Source organism: Globicephala melas, unplaced genomic scaffold, assembly GCF_963455315.2.
Source record: "Globicephala melas unplaced genomic scaffold, mGloMel1.2 SCAFFOLD_85, whole genome shotgun sequence".
Lineage (NCBI taxonomy): Eukaryota > Metazoa > Chordata > Mammalia > Artiodactyla > Delphinidae > Globicephala > Globicephala melas.
The window spans coordinates 830,146-854,515 of record NW_027207260.1 but is presented as its reverse complement, the minus strand read 5'-3'; the positions used below and the strand labels follow the sequence as shown (position 1 = coordinate 854,515).

General features: G+C 36.9%; 1 long non-coding RNA gene across 3 annotated transcripts in view; it reads left to right on the top strand.

The window, feature by feature from the left end:
- Positions 1–241: 241 nt before the first annotated feature.
- Positions 242–24,370, top strand: part of LOC115850188 (uncharacterized) — a 108,425-nt gene continuing 84,296 nt past the window's right edge. Inside the window, exon 1 of one of the 3 annotated variants that reach the window (XR_009561500.1) lies at positions 242–424. This is a non-coding gene — a long non-coding RNA (uncharacterized lncRNA). The remainder of the gene's footprint in view (positions 425–24,370) is intronic. The other 2 variants (XR_009561499.1, XR_009561498.1) reach the window with 2 other exon arrangements.

Sequence of the window (24,370 nt, the reverse complement as noted above, 5' to 3'; positions counted from 1 at the left end):
AATGGAGCTGTCCATGCCGCGGGAGTGACAGGGGAGCGCTCAGAGGAAAGCAGCTCTGCAGAGAAAGTCACTCTGGCTCTTCTCTCTCGGTCCACCAGCCGGCGACGCTTCTTCTATAAAAGCATTCCTAGAAAATAACCCTAAAACCGGGAAGGGTAGCGATCGTTGAGCGCAGTTTCCAGGAGCCGGTCCCCGAAGCCGGTAGAGGTCCCTCTCCCCCCGCGGCTGGCGCGGAATGTGGCGATCCGGCCCGGCGCGGGGGATGACTTCTTGCGGCCGGAGCTCGGCGGCGGAAGCAGCTGCTGCAGCTTGCAGGTGTGGTGGGGCCGGCCGAGCTGACCACGCACAGACCCGGCGCGGCGGCACTGCGGCCCCGGGGCAGCCGGCGCCGGGGACATGCGCTGATTCGATCCCTCCGGAGAAGGTAAGCAGCCCGGCTATTATTAGCGTCGGCGCGGTGCTTTCTGCTTGGTGAGTAATGGGGTTTGCAATACAGAGGGAAGACGGGGAATATCCCTGCCGCCTTCTGCAATGGGAAAAGGAGCAACAACTGGAATTGAAATTGAAATGTTAATCAGCCAAGTGCTTGAAATTATTGGAGGAGCGGTGTTACTGGGCAAACAAAGCAGGCGGTCAGCCTCTGTAATCTTAAGATAATCAACCATTGCTATGCCACACTCGCTTAGGTATTGAAGAGGATTCAGAATGTAAAATAATTTGAGTTGCACTTTTACGTTGCTACCTTCAACCTTCGCTTGGTTAATTTCTGGTTTGCGAGCAGCAGGTTCTTGTTAGCAGCCTGGAGAAGTAATCGGAAATCTTCCCTCTCCTTTTGCCTTCCTCAGTCTTCTCCCTTTCCAGTTATCAGAATGGGTCTGCACATCTCAACGTCAAACACCCACTTCAATACTGAACCTTTAGAAAGAATCTCAAATTAGAGGAGAAACTTACCTCCTGGAGTTCAGCTTGGGTTGAGCAGCTCTTGTCCCCACTTCTCCGTTCATTTACCATCTTCTCTTGTCAATCATTTCATTGATTTCCCCCCCACCCCGCTCCGGGGATGCTGTGCCCATTAACAAGCCAGCTCTTGTCACCTCCTGTCCACCACCTCTGTTCCGTGACTGATTTTTCAAGGACCCAGAAAGGGCATTGCCTTATACCACGTTTGGACTATTATCTGTGTCCTTCCCCCAAATGCATGGCATGAAAAATCCTTTAAGCCCAGTACCAACATGGTTTCCGATAACTCCCTTCATTGTAGTCACTGCAGCTACCAGATGGGTTTGGAGGACAGCAGAATCTGTTGGGGTGTGAGAAAGAGGGCTATACCTACATATTTTGCTCCACGTGCATAAGAATAGGTGGAAGTAGAAATGCAAATGTCAGTCTATCCTGTTTTTCTTGAAGCTTTTTTAGTCCAGCTAGGTTGTGAGATACCTAGCTGGGTAGGGTATGGGGCAAGTCCTCCTGCAAAAGCAAGCAGTATGTTTGTCCTAGGATTCCCCCAATAACCTCAAAAGAGTTTCCAGAGAGGCTTTTCCCACAGACAGTCAGAAAGCCAGGGGAGGTGGCCAAGGTAAACCTCAGGTTATTTGGGCATCCTCATGTTAGTCTCCCCTTTTAGGGGTTCTGACCTAGGATTTCCCCACAAACACCTTGCTGCTGAGCTCAAGTGCCCATTCTTGTTGCCCACCTAGGGATGTACAATTGAATGATATTCTGTGTAATGGTGAAGATTGCTATGGTGGGGATAGCAAATGTGCCACTTCACCAACAGAGAACAGTTGCAATAAGCCAGACTGCGTGGTGTCTGTGTGCCAATATTCCATTTAAAAAGAGATTTGTTATCTTTAAATCTGAAATTAAAGATACAGTTTGACTCAAAAGGCCATGGATTTTATTTTAACAAATTAAAATAGGAGATCAATGAAAAAGAGGGCCAGGGTTTATAGCTAACCTTCTTACCTTCTTTTTATTTATTTATTTATTTATTTATTTTAGGCTGTGTTGGGTCTTCATTTCTGTGCAAGGGCTTTCTCTAGTTGTGGCAAGTGGGGGCCACTCTTCATCGCAGTGCGCAGGCCTCTCACTATTGGCGGCCTCTCTTGTTGCGGAGCACAGGCTCCAGACGCGCAGGCTCAGTAGTTGTGGCTCACAGGCCTAGTAGCTCCGCGGCATGTGGGGTCCTCCCAGACCAGGACTCGAACCTGTGTCCCCTGCATTAGCAGGCAGATTCTCAACCACTGCGCCACCAGGGAAGCCCCTTACCTTCTTTTTTAAATATTGCTTTTAGGACAAGATACTGGTTCTGAAAAATCATGTTACTTCTATTATATATCATTATTGTTTTTCTGATTATAAATTCTATATTTATAAATACACTTTGGAAAGATTTGAGTTGGTTTCTTTGTCTCTATCTTCAGTACATGAGGCAGAAGGAGTGGAGGAGGGTGGGCAAATCCCACTCCAAATGGCCCACTCAAAGAACTGTTCCCCGGACCATGCAAACCTCTGGACCGAAATTTTTTTGGCTGGTTGTTTTTATTATCTTTAAATGTGGTTTGGGTTTGAAATATTGAATTTTCAGTATTCTAAAATTTTGACTCAGGCACACCAACTAGAAGAGAGAACAAAGAACAAGAATAGCAAGACTATTTTCCACCTTTCTTACCTAATTGTAAAATATTTAATTATATGAATAATTATTCTGAATAATAAGTGAAAAACATATTAAAATAATTCATTTTTAAGAAAGTAGCCCAAGGTTTATGAAATACAGGTTAGCGCAATTGATCTTAAGTACAGTAAAAATTTCTGTAATTTTAAAAGGTGTTTTTATGTTGAGTATTAGTACATGAAAGTATACTAATGATGGTTAGAAATTGAAATGTCTGTTAGTTAGTTTCTGAAGAAACTGAATTCTTTGGCAAGAAATGGGACAGGATTAAGGGACTGGAGCCGCCAAAGCTGGCATCATACCTGCCAGTGATTTTATAGGTGAGATGGATGCATTAAGTTATGGATTAGGGTTGGAGAAACCTTCTGGGGAAGAAAGAAAACAAGATAGAAAATATAATTTGTTATTTTAGTGCAACTAAGATAATTAAATTTAAGGTATTTCTGAATTTGGACTTCCTTATATTTAAACAATTTCTGAGGAAAGCTTCTAAATTCAAAGCCCTAGGTAGAAATAGTTGATTTCCTAACCGAAACTGGTTTATGACTCTATTTCCTTTTTTAAAAACATTTCCAAAAAAAAAAAAAAAAAAAATTTCCCAGAGAAAGGAAAAATTAATTGCCCCGTGTTAAGGAGGAGTAATACCAAATAGAAGGATGTACGCTATTAGATGCTAAATGAACTGTAGGAACTTTTTTGTCGATTTCACAAGACAGAATTGAAATCAATCTGTTGCTTTCCAATCACGTAAAAAACAACATTTAGTCTGGTGGGTGGTCAGTGTTATCAGTAATTTAAGACTTGAGTACCGATTTAGGATTCAAAGTTGCCCTCTCCTTACAAAAGGCATTTTCTGGTGCTGCATTACTGCCATTAGCTACAATTGAAATAGACTTATCCTGAGATTTTGAAAAACAGAAAAAGAAATAGTAGGATTAATAAGGCTTTGCCTCCACTGAGAATGGGTAGAAAAAGTGCTATTTTGAAAGTTATCAATGGCCTCTTAATTGCCAGATTTCTGCGCTGTTTCAAACTGTTTTTATTGTTTTTTTTTTTTTTTTGCGGCACGTGGGCCTCTCACTGCTGAGGCCCCTCCCGCCACGGAGCACAGGCCCCGGACGCGCAGGCCCACCGGCCACGGTTCACGGGCCCAGCCGCTCCACGGCACGTGGGATCCCCCCGGACCGGGGCACGAACCCGCGCCCCCTGCCTCGGCAGGCGGGCCCCCAACCACTGCGCCACCAGGGAAGCCCTCAACCTGTTTTTTATGTCTTTATTTTTAAGTTCTCTTCTAAGTTCTGTTTTAAAAATTTTACTGCTTAGTGTTTTATTCACTAAAATAGCATTTTTAATTGAAGTATAGTTGATGTGTAATATTATATAAGTTACAGGTGTAAAATATAGTGACTCAATTTTTAAAGGTTATACTCCATTTATAGTTATTATACAATATTGGCTATATTTTCTGTGCTATGCAATATATCCTTATAGCTCATTTTATAATAATAGTTTGTACCTCCTATCTCCTATCCCTATACTGTTCTTTTTTTTAATTAAATACTTGTGTTCAAAAGTATTATAATAAGTAATATATAAAGAGATATCTCTTTATCTAGTTTCTCACTAATCCCCTTAAATTACCTCATGACCAGCCTAGAACAAGTGATATTTATTTGTAGTTTGTGCCTCATGATATCACGACTATATGTCTTCATTTGTTCCTTTCACTCACCCTGCTGCACGTTGAAACCTTGCTCACATCATACACTGCCTCTTCCATGAGCCCTTCCCCATACCCACCTTCTTTCTCATTTCAGATGTGTTTCTCCCTTGTCTAAATTCCTATGGCACTTTCTATTTTGGTCTGTCCTTTAGTTTGAACATGATTTGCTGTTCTAAAATAACCCTAGAGAGCAGAGTCTTTGACTAACAACTTTTTATTACCTGCAACTCATAATACAGTGCCTAGCTCTGTATGTTCCAAGTAGTTGTTCAGCAATTTGATTTTAGTGAAGAAATTAGCTATTATTTTCCGGGGGTGTATATCCACCTACTCTAATATCCAAGTTAGGCTCTAAATAATGTGTGAAAGTACATTTTAGTTTTAAATCCCTATATAACAGTATAGTGAAAGTACATTCAAACAGTTATGTTCAACAAAAGTTATTGTGAGCTTACATGCCCTTAAGTGGATATTGGCTCATCCGCATCAAACAGCATAGTAAGCATTACAAAACAAAACATTAAAGAAGACATTGTACCAGCTTTCAGTATGCTTTCATTCTACTGAAAACAAGTAAGCAGGGGAAGATGTCTTGCATAAATAAGTACTAGTTTTAAAGCACTCTGCTAGGTACTTTCATCTATGGTATATAATTTCATCCTTCTACTATATGCTAATTTTACACTGAGACTCAGAGATCTTACCTAAATGGCAGAGATTCTTTCCACATTAACATGCTGTTCTTTGAAGTGTTAACGAGTGAAGGAAAACTATAAAAACATAATCAGAGTAGTTTAAAATTGTTTTGTGATCAGGCTTTCCAGCACTTTTTAAACTTTTGGGTCTTAACATCCCCTTGAATAATTCAATAAAGGCTATGCATCCACTCCCCTAGTACATACAAAACACACACACATAGAATTTTGCCTGTAAGTGCAGGTGTTTACAGACGTAATAAAGCCCTCCTTTGCAAATGCTTTAAGGACATCTATGCTGGGCTCAGTTTTTCTTTTTGCTTGTTCTATGCTTAATATTTATTTTTGTACCTATTAAAATTAAACAAATTGTTATCTGTTATAGATTGAGATATAAACCTAAGCAGCTTCGTACTTTACAACTTTTCTTTTTGCATTTTTGTATTCTGTTCTTCTGTCTCACACAAATATAAAAATTTATATAAATGAGATCAAATAATACTTTTTTGTGAAGAGAATGCTTAGAATTTATTCTTAACGATTTTTCTATATATATCACACGTCAGTGTTAGCTATAGTCATCGTGTTGTACATTATGTCCATAGTATGTATTTATCTTACAATTGGAAGCTTGTACCTTTGACCATCTTCCTACAATTTCCCCTCCCCTGACCCTCTGTCTCCTGTAACCACAGGTCTGATCTCTTTTTCTACGATTGTTTTCTTTTTTTTTTTAGGTTCCACATATAAGTGAGATCATATAGTGTTTGTCTTTCTTTCTCTGACTTATTTAACTTAACATAAAGCCTTCAAGGTCCATTTCTGTTGTCTCAAATGGTAGCATTTCTTTGTTTTCTTATAGATGAATAATATTTCAGTGTGTGTGTGTGTATGTACATATGATATGTATATATCTATAAATATATAAAACAACCTCTTTACCCATTTGTCCATCAATGGGCACTTAGGTTGTTTCCATGTCTTAGCTATTATAAATAATGCTGCTATGAACACGGGGGTGCAGATATTTTTTGAGTTAGTGTTTTCATTTTCTTTGGATATATTCCCAGAAGTGGAGTTGCTAGATATATGTAGTTCTAGTATTAATTTTTGAGGATCCTCCATACTGATTTCCATATTGGCTTTACCAGTTTACAATCCCACCAACAGCACAAGCGTTCCCTTTTCTCCACATCCTCACGAGCATTTGTTATCTATTGACTTTTTGAGGATGACTGTTCTAACAAGTGTGAGGTAATATCTCAGTGTGGTTTCAATGTGCATTTCCCTAATGACTAGTGGTAATGAGCATCTTTTCATTTACCTGTTGGCTTTTTGTGTGTCTTCTTTAGAGAAATGTCTATTCAGGTCCTTTGCTCATTTTTTAATTGGGTATTTTTTTTTTGCTGTTGATTTGTTTGAATATTTAATTTATTGTGGATATTAACCCTTATCAGATATATGGTTTACAAATATTTTTTCCCATTCTATAGGTTGTCTTTTCAATCACTTTGTTGATTTTGTTTTTGTTTTTCTTTGCTGTGCAGAAGCTTTTTAGTTTGATGTAGTTCCATTTGTTTATTTTTTATTTTGTCGTTTGTGTTTTCAGTGTCATATCCAAAAAGTCATTACCAAAGCCATGTAATGAGCTTTATTCCTATGTTTTCTTCTGGCAGTTGCATAGTTTCAGGTCTTACATTTGAGTCTTTAATCCAATTCAAGTTAGTTTTGTGAGTGGTATAAGATATTGGTCCAATGTCATTCTTTTACATGTGAGTATCCAAGCATCCCAGGGTTCCCTTGTATGTAACTTCTCTCTTTTCTCTTGCTGGTCTTAAAATTCTTTCTTTGTTTTTGACTTTTGATGATTTAATTGCAATGTGTCTCGGTGCAGCCCTATTTGAGTTCAACCTATTTGGGCTTGATTGGGCTTCATGGATCTGGATGTCCATTTCTCATCCTAGGTTTGGGAAGGTTTCATCCATTATTGCTTTAAATATACTTTTTTTCCCTTTCTCTCTCTCTTTTCTTCTTCTGGAATTCCCATAACATGAACATTGTTTAGTTTATTGTGTGCCATAATTTCCATAGGCTTTCTTCACTCTTTTTATTCTTTTCCTTTTTGTTCCTTTCACTGGGTAGTTTCTAATGTCCTATCCTCCAGTTTGCTGATTCTTTCTTCTGCATGGTCGAATCCACCTTTGAAACTTTCTATTGAATTCTTCAGTTCAGTTATTGTATTTTTAAAATCTAGTGTTCCTGTTTTTTTGATGTTGCTATTTCCTTGTCAAACTTCTTGTCTTGTTCATGCATTGTTTTCCTAATTTCACTTAGTTGTCTGCGCTTTCTTGTAGTTCACTAACCTTCCTTAGGAGGATTATTCTGAATTCTTTGATAGTTCATAGATCTTCATTTTTTTAAGGTCAGGTATTGGAGTTTTATGACTTTCCTTTGGTGGTGTCATATTTGCCTAATTTTTGTGATCCTTGATTCTACATTGGTATCTGCATATTTGAGTAATTGGGCTCTTCCTCCAGACTTTACTGGGTATTATATTCAGTAGTAGTAGTAGATGGGGCTACGAATTAGTTTCGTGGCAGAGAATCAGAGCCTGTATAGGACCTGGCTCTGGCCAGGACCCAGAGCCTGTATAGTTCATTGTTTGGGAACCCATATCAGGCCAGAGTGTGCACTTAATTCCCTGGTCAGGTGAGGACACTGGTTTTGCCCTGCAGATGGGGGAGGCCACAGGCTGTGCTGTCTGTTCAAGTGCCACTGTATCTAGGGCTGTTTAATGGGCTGTACAGCTTCCCATGCTCTCTGGTTAGGTTCCCCAGTTGGACATGCTGAAGGCTGTATTCAGTGATGAGTAGGGCTATGAATTAGATTTCCTGCCTGGGTGCAGCAGGAGAAGCAGCTCTAAAGCCAGTAAAGCTCTTTGTTGTCTTAACTCAAGCTGATCCACACCCCACGTTCTGTGGCTGAACAAGGCCACTGGCTTTGCTTTGCAGACTATCAGCTCTGCCTACCCTTCTCTAGGCTTGAGCACTGCTGGGCCGCACAGTTTCTAGGAGTTGTCACCAATCCTTCTAGTCAGATGGGCCGCAGCACATCCACAGCAGATGGGATGGGGCTAGTCCCAGTTCCTTTGCCTGGGTGGGATGAGGAGGGGCCACTGCAGGCTACTCTTAATTTCTCAAACAGGCTCCCCAGTTGGGAGGAGCTGGGAGCTACTCTCAGCCTTGGATATGAATTAATCTCCCTGCCTGTGCATGATACAGGATCCCTCCACACCTGGTACTGGCTCTGCTTTGTACCAGAGCCAGTGATGAGCTCTGGCTGCCTGCCACTTGGCTGGAGCGGCTGGACCACGACCGGGCCAAATAGCTTCCAGGATTTATTGCCAGCCCTTTCGGTCAGATGGCCAGAAGACACTCTCCACAGTGGGTGGGTTGTGACTCTGCTCTTTCCCTGGGTATGGGCAAACCAGGCTCAAGGGCCAGATGCATATCAGGTGGATCTGTACCCTGCTGAGTTCCCTGGTTGTAGTGCCCTGCCAACCTGGCTCTGTAGATAAGCAAAGATGCCAGCTGTGATCACTACTTGGGCACTGCAGGTATGAATTCCATCTGTCACAATCCATGTGCTGGCTGTTGCATGCCCCTTCCCCCTTCATCACAGTCCAACTTTTAGTGGTCAAACCCTGCAGGTTTCCCTGCAATCCCAGTGGAGCAGATTAGAGCAGTGGCTCCCACAAAGCAACCCCAATGCTAGTGGTGGTGCTTGCTGTCCCCCAGTTCTCTTCTCCTACTGTAGGAACCAGAGGTTCAGGGGAGACCTCACCCATGGTGCTCCACTGGCCTGGGGGAGGGGCAATGTGGTCAACGTGTAGCTCCTTCTCTCACCCTTCTAATGCAGTCTGTCTTGGTCTCTGTAGTGCACGGGGGTGCTTCAGCCTCACCTCCATGTTCTAGGATCCTCTCAAATAGTGTCCTGTTTCCAAATAATTGTTAGTTGTTCCTCCTTGGGGGGGGGTGCGGAGCCAGGAATGACCTTGGTGATGTCACCCCACTCAGGGCTTACTTTGACAATATGTGTGTCCTTTATAGCCCAGACATTTCTGGTACTTGAAATGAGGTTCTCCTTTTATTGTTCTCCCTGCTTTTGGACCTAAAATGGGAGGTCTTCATTAGCACTGGCACAAAGGCTGCTGAGATGACTAGGAAGCAAGTGCCAAGGAGAAGAGTGAATCAAAGAACGTTGATTCATGGAAAAGGAATCCCAGAAGGAGCTCTAAACGTTACACATGCCAAATGATTTATTCAGGGTTTTCCAATCAAAACCATTTTTACAAAAAAGAAACAGTTCTCAGACTTAGAGTACTATACTGCCAAGTATGTAGAAGAACATTGCCAGCAGTTGAGTGGTGTGGTCTATTGTGAAATATATTCAGTTTTCTTAGGATGGACATATGTCTACTTCAAAGTTACTATTTCTTTCTAGTAATGCTGTCTACAGTAATATATTTGTTTTTGCCAAGTTAAGAAAACAATGACATCCCTCCCAGGTTCTAAAACAATTACCAGCATAAAAATACATTAAAATTTTTAGCTGATACTTAAGGAAACCAGCACTAGCTAGCATTCCTACTGATGCTAGTATTCAAAGAGAGGCGTGACAAAACCATTAATCTAGAAAAAACCGGGTTGGAAAGATGGAGAGAAAGAACTCAAGAGGACTACTTAAGCTGTTGATTTCTTTACATGTCCCCAAATATGGTAATAACCATATAAGCTCCTAAAATAAGTGCAATTTTATGCAAACTTCATAATACGCCTAGTAAGAGGTAAATTTTTACTTTATTTTATAGTATATTTTTATTTTGGTAAAATGTCCCATAACATAAAATTTACCATTTTATCCATTTTAAGTGTATCATTTATTGGTATTAAGTACATTCACAATGTTGAGCAACCATTACCATTATCCATTTTAAGACCTTTCTTATTATCCCAAGCAGAAACTGTACTCACTAAACAATAACCCCTTATTTCTCCCCTCCCCTTAGCCTCTGGTTAACTCTATTCTATTTTCTGGGTTTATAATTTGCCTATTCTGACTACCTCATATAAGTGGAATCATACAATATTTGTCCTTTTGTGTCTGGCTTCTTTCACTTAACATAATGTTTTCAAAGTCCATCCATGTTATAGCATGTATCAGCATTTCATTGCTTTGTAAAACCACACAATGTATAGTGGTTTTTAGTTGCAAAACACTTTTAGTACATTGTGTTTCTATTATATTAATGATAGCTAGCATATATCACTACCATATTACCTTTAGTAGATGCTCAGTTATGTGTACTATGAGTGAGCCATAATTTCATTCAGTCAAAACCCATTGATAAACATTTATTAAATTCCAAACAGTTTTATGATTTCAAGAAATGTGGTAATGGACATAGAGGTTCATGTCTTTATGTGCTGGAGCTTTTACTTTTGATGGAAGAATTCTTGGAGTGGCGTGGAATGGTATTGTTGGGTCAGAGATTATGCAGAAACATTTATAATTGGAATACATACATTGACTATAAAAACCATAAACTTCTTCAACAGATAGTATTCCTGTATTTTATGTAACCATTTATGACTATCTTAAAAATGAATGCAAGTAATATAAGGGAATCCATTTAATGTGATTTGAGCAAGGAAACATTCTCACTTTTTTCATTTCTAGTTCATGGAAGAAAATTCCTATACACAAGTATTGAAATATTTCAAGTCTCTGGATCACACATTTCATCATTTCAAAAATGTTACAGAGTACATCACGGATGTCAGTCAAGTCTTGTAACAACACTGTAGAAAACTAGTAACATTTATAGCTAGTTTTTTTTTTAAGCTTCAGCAATGGATCATTTCCATCCAGCCTAATCTGAAATTTTAATTCGATTAATTTTTAAAATAAAAAAGATTAATTTTTAATCTAAAACTATTTTTAGTTAATATTTATGTACCTGCATTATGGTAAATATTTTATTTTATTTTATTTCTTAGTTTCTCTTTAGAGTATCTTTTAAAATTTATTTTGAAACAGAATAATTTGAGCCCAAAGATGAGAATGTCTCATTTCAGCTAAACTAAAGAATGTTGGAATAGCTGAAGTATGAACACAATTGGCAAAACTTTTCACTACCCTCCTTAGAAGAAGACTGTTTTGATTTGCATGGTCCCAAAAAGCAGAAAGAGATAACTTGCTGGGGATTGCAACCTGCTTTACTTAAATTAGACATTAACAGGCTAAAAGGGCAAGGGTGAAGCAACATGTTTATAACATATTTTTGAAAAGCTACTTAAAGGTGAAGGGTTGCAAGAACACAGACAGACACACCCTAGACATTTCACAACAATATTTTAAGGTATGCCTTTTCTTTGGTTGATAGGGATGGAGGGACCTATTAATAAACATTTCTCCTATTTTCTTTTGTCTTTATTGCTGTCTAATCAAACCCTCATTAAAAAGCAGACATAAAACAAATAAGCATTCTGACTTTTGCCTGAATAAGCAACATCTTAAACAATAGACTGCAATGGCTATGAGACTGAGGATCCTTGGTCATTGCAACAGTAGCGGCAACACAACCTGTTTTGTTCCTTCTGTTGTATACTGCAGAATCTGAGTAAATAGAGAGAAGTCAGTGATACCTTTAGTGCCATTTCTTACACTCCTCTCCATGATCTTTGACACTCAGGTTCTCTGGTAATCTCAATGTAGTGAAAAACAACCAGGATGCTAATACCCTCTATCCATTCACAAAACTTAATGCTTCTGAGACTTGCAGAAATAATGTTGAATCTGAATTGGTGGTACCCAATAGAGTCACTAAGAATAATCCGTCAGACTCAGCAAATCCAAATTCAGATTTAAAGGCGTCAAATTTTAAAGATTACGAAGATGTTAAGATTTCATTATTTGTTATGTATGGTCATATGTAAAAATTTAGAAAAGTAAAATTATATGTATAGATTTTTAATTATAAGCTATATTCACTGGAGAATTAATGCATTTTTAAAAGGATTCATTCTGAAAAGATTACATTAGCACTTTTTTTAAACCACTACCCTCAAAAATAAATTGTGACAAATCATTGTTCATCCAAGTTTATCTCTCATCTCAAGGAAGTGAGTTGTTCTTGGCGAAATTGCTTTCATCTAATTTGTGCTTTCCTGCAGTGGATCAAGCTGAAATGAAATGGAGCTGACATTCTTAACTATTATTACGCGCCCACATTTACCAGAATTACCTAATGATCAGTACCGAAGAGTTTTATAATAAATAAATATGTATGTCCTGAGAGTCTCCACTGATAAAAGTTAGTTGAGACATGGCTGGTGATCACGTAGAAGAGATATCTAGATTATATTTCTTACATCATCTCCATATTAGAAAGCAATCCAGGATTGCAAAGCAAGACATGGAACGGTAGCATTTGGTGTATTTTATAAATGTTTAGATTTCTAGGGAGCTTATTGGTATCATATATTATGGTAAGCACTCAAATGTAAACTGTTACTTTAAAATAGTAAAATATCAAGAACGTAAAAATCTCTGCAACTTAAATGGTCAGTTTAGTATTTGGCTTTATTACAGGCATTTGCAAGATATTTATTAAACAACCAAATGAACCAATACCATTTAATTTTGAAAACTGCCTTCCTAATACAAAAGAATTGGTATTCTACACAAGCTCCTTGTGATTATTTTTGTAGGTGTGGTGGGAATGAATTATGGATGGCACTACCCTTTCTCCTGTTTCTTGTCTGAGGTTTTGGTAAGGTGGAAATTAGAGGTGATGGACCTTAAAGTTTGAGCAGTTCAAGACACTCAACCAGTAAGTCAGAAAGAGAAAGACAAATACCGTATGCTAACACATATACATGGAATCTAAGAAAAAAAGAAAATGTCATGAAGAACCTAGGGTTAAGACGGGAATAAAGACACAGACCTACTAGAGAATGGACTTGAGGATATGGGGAGGGGGAAGGGTAAGCTGTGACAAAGTGAGAGAGTGGCATGGACATATATACACTACCAAATGCAAAATAGATAGCTAGTGGGAAGCAGCTGCATAGCACTGGGAGATCAGCTCGGTGCTTTGTGACCACCTAGAGGGGTGGATGAGGGAGGGTGGGAGGGAGGGAGACACGAGGGAAGAGATATGGGAACATATGTATATGTATAACTGATCCACTTTGTTATAAAGCAGAAACTAACACACCATTGTAAAGCAATTGTATTCCAATAAAGATGAAAAACAACAACAACAGTGAGTAGAATTCAAATAAGTACTAGTAGATATAAAAATAATAAAAAAGAAATTTTGGCACTAAAAAAAAAAAAAAAGACACTCAACCAAGCACAGTCCATTTACCCAGGACAAGAAAACATATGATATTACTCTTATTTTTTCAACCACAATGGATTTGAACTTTTAGAAAATTGAAAATGCAAGATACAGATTTTATTTTTTTTAAGTTATTTATTTATTTATTTATTTATTTCTGGCGGCGTTGTTTCTTCGTTGCTGTGCATGGGCTTTGTCTAGTTGCGGGGAGCGGGGGCTACTCTTCGTTGTGGCGTGCAGGCTTCTCATTGCGGTGTCTTCTCTTGTTGCAGAGCACAGGCTCTAGGGCATGCCGGCTTCAGTAGTTTCGGTGCATGGGCTCAGTAGTTGTGGCTCGCGGGCTCTAGAGTGTAGGCTCAGTAGTTGCGGCGCATGGGCTTAGTTGCTTTGTGGCATGTGGGATCTTCCCAGACCAGGGTTCGAACCCGTGTCTCCTGCATTGGCAGGCGGATTCTTAACCACTGCGCCACCAGTGAAGCCCAAGATACAGATTTTAATAAGAAAATATTAGGCAACAGTTGTCTTATCTCTATGTCTTTTTCTATCTCATTGATTGTGAAGAATACAATCATAGAGAAAGCAAAATCTACATCAGTTGAAAATTTTTTCCACCTGCATGCATATTAGAGTGGATGTGTAACATCTTCACAGGGTTTGTGAAATCACTATTTCACCACAGAAATTAAGTATGACACTAAAATGATCTGACACTAATTAGTCCATTGAATAAGGGGAGGAGGATTGGCATTTGGTCATCGTTTAGAAGAAAAAAAAATCATTAACCTGTTAGGCAAAATACTTGTCTTTAAATTATCCCGTAATAAATATACTAGAAAATGAAATCAAATGGCAGTACAGTGTTATGAAAGGAAAGCAATTGGGTTGATCTCAAAGTGAGTGAGTATAAAAATCAATGTTTTTTGTTTAGTTTGTTAATAATTTTATTCTTAGAGCTCCAAGGCAGCTAGCTTTTGGTCATTTTTAAGATCAATCAAAAAGTTCTAAACATTATTTTTAAGGTATGCAGATCACTAGGCCCTCCCCGCCTCCTTTCTCTCTTTCTTTTAATTTTCAAATTTATTTTGGGGAGTTTTCGCTACCATTTATGTTCTAATCATGTTTTTCAGGAAGTGAATTTGAACTTTGAACCTCACCTAGTTTGAATCCTACCTCTATTGTTTTCTATCTCTATGACTTAGGGTAAGTTACTTAACCACTGTGAATTGTTTCTGGATATTTAAAACAGGGAAATCACAGGGTTGTTGCGAAGATGAAAGAAGATAACATAAAAGGGAACTTATTGCAGTGTTTGAGACATAGTAAGGGTTAGTAAATATTTCCAATTTTTATCTTTCTAATTCTCGTGAGTAGTTTACAATGAGATCTCATTACCACAGATTTTCCCTAAAATTATGAACCTTTTCCTACCCCTCTCCATTTTAAACCAAACCTTGAAATGACTGAACCTCATAGGAAGATGTCTCAATGCAGGTAATCCCAGTAGCAGGAGAGGTTGAAGCTACCACAATGCAAAGTTGTCAGGCTCTGATCTGGCAGTAGCTGTGGGAATTAGTCTTAGCTTCTATTTTTAACTCTGCAAGGAGTTGATTGGATGACCTGGGAAAACTCAGTTGGCATCTTATTTTCTTTCTGAATTTCTTTCTGCGTCTTATTTTCTTTCTGAATTGTACCATTTGTCTAATCACTCTTTTCACTGACTCATTATCAGAAATGATATGAAGGTTGTTGAATTAGGGTGTTGATTTCAGAAGTAATGTTATAGAAAATGGGAATTGTTCCCTTTCTTAAAAGCAATAGTTGACAATTTTATTTTATTTTTTTCTGATACAGTGTTGAAGTTCCTGGGAGAGGGTAACTTTAATTTATAAAGAGTCGTTAACATTCACTTCCTCTAACAAAAGCCTTTAAAGGTAATACTACTAATTATCTGCCTTGTACCCCAATCTTTTTTTTTCATGTGTAACTGTTGAAGTTTTTTAATGTTAATCAATATCATTAAGTTGTCCAAAAAGGAAAATTAATCTGTTACTCCATTGTACACCATATACAAAGGAATCTTCTTGGTATATGATATCTTTCTATTTTACTGAATCTCAATGAATTTAGAGAGTACATGTAAGAATATTAATATTCAGAGTCTTATTCATAAATGTGCACTACTGAGTAGATTCAATCACTAGCAACACCTTTAAACTGAAAGCAAAAATAGAGCCTCAATTAACGTGAAAACTTTAGTACCAGAAACACCTGCCTCTAAAAACTACACTGTTAGTATACAGACGAGCTTTAGTATGATAACCATTTTGTTGGGCTTTAAAAGCACATAATTTTACATTTTTTTCTTATTTGACTTTTTATCATTATGTGGACCATTTAGGTCTAAGGAAAAAAGTACAAAAACTGCCTAGAGCCTTCCATTTAATATGTAAGCCATAGTTGTCCACAAGAGAGAATTTTGTGGTAATCAACAACTCTAGCCAAATCGGCAATAATTTATTTCAGTTGGTAGAGTCTAATCATGTGTACCTAACTATGTTCTTTTAAGTAAAAAGTGTAAAACATTTTTAGTAGTAAGTTTGTCCTGAATTTCCAAATCAATATTTTTAATCCCTGTTTGAATACTGAATTCATTAGCTATTCACCAAAGGCTTGAGGCATAGATTTTGGGCATAGTCTGCTTCTAAGATGAGTTGTAGCAAACAGTCTAAATTCCTGTTTTAAATATACATGTGCATACACGTATATTATGCAAAAATTTATATACAGACATTCCCCGAATTACAACGGTTCGACTTACCGATTTTTCATCTTTACCATGGTGCGAAAGTGATACTCGTTTAGTAGAAAGTATAGTTTGAATTTTTTCAAAGTATACTTCGAATTTAGAGTAGAAACTATACTTTTCCCAGACTACTGATAAGCAGCATGATGCTCTCTTGTGATGCTGGGCAGCAGCAGCAAGCCACGCCTCCCACTCAGCGACTGGATCACAACTGACACACTTAACAGCCGTTCTGGTTTTCACTTTCAGTACAGTATTCAATAAAACAAATGAGATAGTCAACAGATTATTATAGAATAGGCTTTATGTTAGATGATTTTGCCCAACTTTAGGCTAATGTGAGTGTCCTGAGCACCTTTAAGGTAGACTAGGCTAAACTATGACGGTTGGTAGATTGGGTGTAGTATAAGCATTTACAATTTATGATATTTTCTTTTTTTTTTTTTTTTAAACATCTTTATTGGAGCATAATTGCTTTACAATGGTATGTTAGTTTCAGCTTCACAACAAAATGAATCAGTTATATATATACATATGTTCCCATATCTCTTCCCGCTTGCGTCACCCTCCCTCCCACCCTCCCTATCCCACCCCTCCAGGCGGTCACACAGAACCGAGCTGATCTCCCTGTGCTATGCGGCTGCTTCCCACTAGCTATCTACCTTACGTTTGGTAGTGTATACATGTCCATGCCTCTTTATTGCTTTGTCACTGTTTACCCTTCCCCCTCCCCATAGCCTCAAGTCCATTCTCTAGTAAGTCTGTGTCTTTATTCCTGTTTCACCCCTAGGTTTTTCATGACAATTTTTTTTTTTCTTAAATTCCATATATATGTGTTAGCATACGGTATTTGTCTCTCTCTTTCTGACTTACTTCACTCTGTATGACAGACTCTAGGTCTATCCACCTCATTACAAATAGCTCAATTTCGTCTCTTTTTATGGCTGAGTAATATTCCATTGTATATATGTGCCACATCTTCTTTATCCATTCATCCGATGATGGGCACTTAGGTTGTTTCCATCTCTGGGCTATTGTAAATAGAGCTGCAATGAACATTTTGGTACATGACTCTTTTTGAATTATGGTTTTCTCAGGGTATATGCCCAGTAGTGGGATTGCTGGGTCATATGGTAGTTCTATTTGTAGCTTTTTAAGGAACCTCCATACTGTTCTCCACAGTGGCTGTATCAATTTACATTCCCACCAACAGTGTAAGAGGGTTCCCTTTTCTCCACACCCTCTCCAGCATTTATTGTTTCTAGATTTTTTGATGATGGCCATTCTGACTGGTGTGAGATGATATCTCATTGTAGTTTTGATTTGCATTTCTCTAATGATTAGTGATGTTGAGCATTCTTTCATGTGTTTGTTGGCACTTTGTATATCTTCTTTGGAGAAATGTCTATTTAGGTCTTCTGCCCATTTTTGGATTGGATTGTTTGTTCTTTTGTTATTAAGCTGCATGAGCTGCTTATAAATTTTGGAGATTAATCCTTTGTCAGTTGCTTCATTTGCAAATATTTTCTCCCATTCTGAGGGTTGTCTTTTGGTCTTCTTTATGGTTTCCTTTGCTGCGCAAAAGCTTTTAAGTTTCATTAGGTCCCATTTGTTTACTTTTGTTTTTATTTCCATTTCTCTAGGAGGTGGGTCAAAAAGGATCTTGCTGTGATTTATGTCATAGAGTGTTCTGCCTATGTTTTCCTCTAAGAGTTTGATAGTTTCTGGCCTTACATTTAGGTCTTTAATCCATTTTGAGCTTATTTTTGTGTATGGTGTTAGGGAGTGATCTAATCTCATACTTTTACATGTAGCTGTCCAGTTTTCCCAGCACCACTTATTGAATAGGCTGTCCTTTCTCCACTGTACATTTCTGCCTCCTTTGTCAAAGATAAGGTGACCATATGTGCGTGGGTTTATCTCTGGGCTTTCTATCCTGTTCCATTGATCTATATTTCTGTTTTTGTGCCAGTACCATACTGTCTTGATTACTGTAGCTTTGTAGTATAGTCTGAAGTCAGGAAGCCTGATTCCTCCAGCTCCATTTTTCGTTCTCAAAATTGCTTTGGCTATTCGGGGTCTTTTGTGTTTCCATACAAATTGTGAGATTTTTTGTTCTAGTTCTGTGAAAAATGCCAGTGGTAGTTTCATAGGGATTGCATTGAATCTGTAGATTGCTTTGGGTAGTAGAGTCATTTTCACAATGTTGATTCTTCCAATCCAAGAACATGGTATATCTCTCCATCTATTTGTATCATTTTTAATTTCTTTCATCAGTGTCTTATAATTTTCTGCATACAGGTCTTTTGTCTCCTTAGGTAGGTTTATTCCTAGGTATTTTATTCTTTTTGTTGCAATGGTAAATGGCAGTGTTTTCTTTATTTCACTTTCAGATTTTTCATCCTTAGTGTATAGGAATGCCAGAGATTTCTGTGCATTAATTTTGTATCCTGCTACTTTACCGAATTCATTGATTAGCTCTAGTAGTTTTCTGGTAGCATCTTTAGGGTTCTGTATGTATAGTATCATGTCATCTGCAAACAGTGACAGCTTTACTTCTTCTTTTCCGATTTGGATTCCTTTTATTTCCTTTTCTTCTCTGATTGCTGTGGCTAAAAATTCCAAAACTATGTTGAATAAGAGTGGTGAGAGTGGGCAACCTTGTCTTGTTCCTGATCTTAGTGGAAATGCTTTCAATTTTTCACCATTGAGGACGATGTTGGCTGTGGGTTTGTCATATATGGCCTTTATTATGTTGAGGAAAGTTCCCTCTATGCCTACTTTCTGCAGGGTTTTTATCATAAATGGGTGTTGAATTTTGTCAAAAGCTTTCTCTGCATGTATTGAGATGATCATATGGTTTTTCTCCTTCAATTTGTTAATATGGTGTATCACGTTGATTGATTTGCGTATATTGAAGAATCCTTGCATTCCTGGAATAAACCCCACTTGATCATGGTGTATGATCCGTTTAATGTGCTGTTGCATTCTGTGATATTTTCAATTGATGTTGGGTTTATCAGGAAGCAATGCCAGAGTAAGTTAAGGAAGATCTGTACTTTATGTGTATTATATGTATTAATTATATTTAGCCAATTATGTGTGTAAATATATATATGCATATATATGCATGTATATATGTCTGTTTTCATGAACATTTGCCTTCTATTTCAAATATTTGATTATATTTATTTATTTTTATTTTTTTATTTGATTATATTTAAAATAAACAGACAAGTTCTTGGAGAAGCATTTGAAGAATCTGTGTTTCCAGAATCAACTTTTGCAAAGAAAACTTAGTTTTTCACTAGGTGTTTATTTTTCAATAGTTAAAAAAATATTTTTAAAATTTCAAAGTGATTCTTTAATATATGAATACGAATATGTATTTACTTCAGGCACTATATATGTGATTTATACATATGTGTATTTATATATATTTAAATGTTTTTAAACCTGATCTTACTGGGTTATAACTACTATCCAATTATGTGAGAATAGTGATATTGTTGCCTTTCAGCTTGGAACATGCTTCTGTTTCATTTGATTATATTTTATCCATTAAGTGCTCTGGCCTTCCATTAGCTCTTTTGCTTTGAGGAATACATTTTATAGTGCATTAGAAATAGTCTTCTATTTTTCATGCCATAATTTTCCAGTGTCTTACAAAATCCTAATTTGGAATGTTCTGACTTGAATTGTGTCTCAGAATAGAGACTTTTCCCTTTTGGAATCATCAGATCTGTTGGTTAGGTACAGTATTTCTTATTTTTTCTGTTGGAGAGAGGGAGGAAGGAAACTGCCCTATGGAACTTTCCAGTTTTTTTTGTTTTCTTACGCTTATACCAAAAAAATGCACTCTTCTAGTAAAACTAGAAACATGAGTGTGGCAGCTACATAGTTCCAAATGAGGACAACCTAATATACTGTAATTTTTTCAAGTAAGAGAATAACCCAGGTAGTATACTATTAACTAGATTTTTTAAAATAGCCATTTGTTGATTAATAATTCTATTCTTTTTCCATTCTTAGTTTCATAACAATTTTACACAAAGGCTTATATTAACAAATGCCATCAGTTGTATTGTTGGTTTCCTCCTGCTTTCTGATTAGTTCTATAATTTAAAAATGCTTAAAGTCCAGACTTCTCAACTAGAAAACATAAGCACAGTAAAAGCAGTGTTTTTAAAATTAATTCTGGAATATATTTCTTTTGATGGTAAAGGCATATAAGATGTGTATGTTTGGATGCTATATAAATAAAAGTAATATGATTAATCATGTATTAATTTATACTACCAGAAATTCCCTCTAAATCCTTTGTAGGACACAAATATTTATGACATTTCTATATTGTTCTCAGTTTATTATTTTAATGAAATATTATACAGGTAGTATTTCATAAAAAACACTGCATCAATTGTAATACTAGTTTAGGAATTTTAATTTGGTATGTAAATATACTAACTTCTGTTGAGATTGCTATAGCTTAGGGTCAAAATGAATTTGAAGGTTATTAGTGTTATTATTCTGGTTTTTATTAGCTGCTGTCTCAAATTAATTATAAAGACAAAAATATCCCTGGCTTTCTGCACTATTAATGACATACTGAGATGTCTCTTGGGTATCAGTAAATGATATATTTTAGAGCATAACTTATGAAATGACTTGCCAGTTGGCAGACCACCTTTGACAATAAAATATATTTGATAGTCTACCTTTGCAAATTCATTGCACCACACAAATGTGATCTTGGTAATTGACATATGACTATCAAGCTTCAATCATTCTCCATAATATTCCTATTACCAATTATTAACAGAATAAAGGGGAGATAACAATTCTATAGTATTTATTCAGATTTTTATTTAAACTCAAGTATAATCTATATTTCTATAGTGCATTTTTTATCTAACACCTCACTTAAGCAGAAGGAAGTGTTCTAGAGGTTTGTTATCAGCTTTTAAATGAAGTAATCTTTAACTATCTTTTATTTAAAAATACTAAAAAAAGTTTCATGGTCTTTAATTAAATATAAATATTGGAATTGTCTATGAAACTTTTGAAATGGTCAATCACATAAAAACATAGGGATATCCTTTAATGCAGGGGTCCACAACCCCCTGGCTGTGTTAGGAACCCGGCCGACCAGCAGGAGGTGGGCAGCGGGCGAGCTAGCGACGTTTCATTTGCTGCTCCCCATGGTTCACCATCGCTGGCATTACAGCCTGAACCAACTATCCTCCCCCGCTCACCCTGTTGGTGGAAAAATTGTCTTCCACGAAACCGGCCCCTAGCTCCAGAACTGTTGGGGATCACTGCTTTCAAGCATATGAATTTCTAATATATTTATTTAGGTTATATATGCTGAACTACTTTTTACATAATAGCTCATAGGTAACCTTCACTATTAAGTATTTTATGATGCTTAGAATCGGAAACAATACAGAAACTAACAAATTAAAATTGTTTTTTGTAAAATGTCAAGTGAGAAGAGAAGAACGTTAAATAATAAATACAGCATATTCACAACTTGGTTTTGAATATCACACACATAGAGAAAAAAGACCCAAAGAAAATTTAAAAATTACTTATCAATGGTTAACTCAAGAAATAAGAGAGTCAGGTCAGGGTGACCTTTACTTTCTCCTGTTCTTATTCTGTATTCCCAAATTCATTGCAATATGTATGTACTACTTTTAGAACTGTTTAAGAAGAAATGTGCCAGTTTGGATAATTTTTTTTTTAACATCTAAACATTGCCGAGTGTTGTTAAAATGTTCAGGTTTTATGTAGCTTTCTGGAAGATCTAGCTGGCCATAAAAAACTGAATATATTAGAGGAGGGGGAGTTTTCCCATCTTGAAATAATAATGATAAATAATATTTTTAAAGCATTAAATAATTTTCAAAGCATTTTTGTATACATTTTCTCCTCAGACCATCCTAACTCTCTAGAGTTGGTAGAAAAAGGATTATACTCATTTTGCCCAGGGTGGGGAGTTTGAGGGTGGGAATTGAAATTCATGAAGTTTAGCAAATTGCCCATTTAAGCCGTGCACAGTTATTAAGTGGCAGGGCCAGAATTCTAACCTGTTTCATGCCATGGCCAATCTAGTGCTTTCCTCTATGCTGTAGGAACTGGACATATTTAAGAGGTAAGCACAAAAATGGAAATAGGTCTGAATCTTGCTTTAGTTACAAATTTGCCTATAGTCCTCACTGGAGCCTGAACCAGGAAAATCTATATGAATTTCTTTCTTCAACCCAAAGAAATGGCCATGTTAAATAATTCCTAGGTTTAATTTTAAAATATCTATACTGTCTGTTTTTTTCACCATATTCCAGTTTGTGTATTTTGTGTCTATCAACTACTCCAAAGAACCATGCTTCCTACCTAAAGGGTTGCATTGCTTAATAAACAAACATTGACAATTCTGATGCTAACCTGAATTAAATAATATACCAATCATTTATGAGATCTGCCTTAGTATTTTTACACTCCTGAAATATCATCTCTATAACCTGCTTTTTAAAATAGTCTGACACCTACCGAGTACTCTTTCACTTCCTACAAGAAATCAAGAAAAAGAAAGCATTTGTGTTTTTAATTTTAGTGAAGGGTTCTTGATTTACGAATTAGTCATTTAGTGTCATTTGAATTTCAAGTGTGTCTCAAGTAGTGGAGGTTCTTTCTGTATGACTTCTCCAGAGTTTTCACATATATATCATCATTAATTTCATCTTTCACTTGGGATTAGTAAAAGAAAAGGTTTATTTACTACTATTTCTTAGTTTTCTTCATTTCAAATATTCAGTGCCTTATCAAAAATAATATTATAGTCTTATTACTGTTCATTGATAACAGATAACACCAAGAAATTGTGATTCTGGTTTTCAGTTAAAAAAACAAAACGAGAAACTAAAGAAATAATTACTATAACAATTTTTTCTTCATTTAGCTAATCAGATATTCACATCAGTGAGTGTTAGATTTTGAGACTATGAATCCCAATACTAAATGTTTTATATATTCAGAGAAGTGAAAAATAATAATTATTATGCTTCCTCTGTGCTAAATACTGTTTTAAAACCAATTGGAATCCCCCCTCACAACAATCCTAAGATGTAGGTACTCTTTGCACCTATTTTACAGCCGGACAAACTGAGGCACAGAATGATTAAACTATTCATGGTCACACAGCTAGTAAGGCACAAATACAATATTTAAAATCAAGTCTGTTTTTGTGAGAGTCCACATTCCCAACCCCTGTAATGAAAGCGTGTGATCCCTACTATTTGCTATATACCCATTTACTTGCTTTATGGAAAGAAAGGGAGTGAGGGAAGAGGAGGGAAAGGGAGGGAGGGAAAGAGGAAAAGAAGGTGGAATGGAGGGAGGCAGGAGAATTGTCAAAATTCTGCCAGTTTGTTGACACTGTGTGTTATTTCTTATAATAAGGTTGAAATTAAGGACTTGTAGAGATTTACCTGGAATAAATAATTTTAAATTTCCTTAAGGGAAGTCTCTGGTAATATTATCAGATGGAGACAAAAAGTGAATTTCTGTTTAATTCTATTCATAATTAAAATGCTATATCAGGCTCATATTTGGAACAAACACAGTTCTGGTAATTCTCATAGTAATAATTCTACATTTTCTTAAATTTGTTATCATTTTTTTCATCCTCAACACTCTCGGCTTATTTAATTTTAGTACCTACTCTTTTTCAAAAGTCCATAAATTTTAGTTAGGCTTAAATCATAGGAAAATTGAAGAAAGTTTAGAGCCTGTAACAGAAGGAAACCCCTCCCTTCCCACCCTGAGAGCCCAGCTCTGTCCATTTCTATTAGAGCTACACCACCAAGAAAGGAGGAATTATTCTGATTGGTCAGATTTATGACACATTCTATTACATAGGGTGACTGTATTTGTTTAGAGGTACACAGCAACAGTTCCACATTTCTTCTTGTCCGTTGCCTGGTTCTGTGAAAGCAGGTAAGTGGAGTGAAGATCCTCAAAACCTAGACCTCAGTCTCTTGTTTCTGTTCCATTCCATTCACCA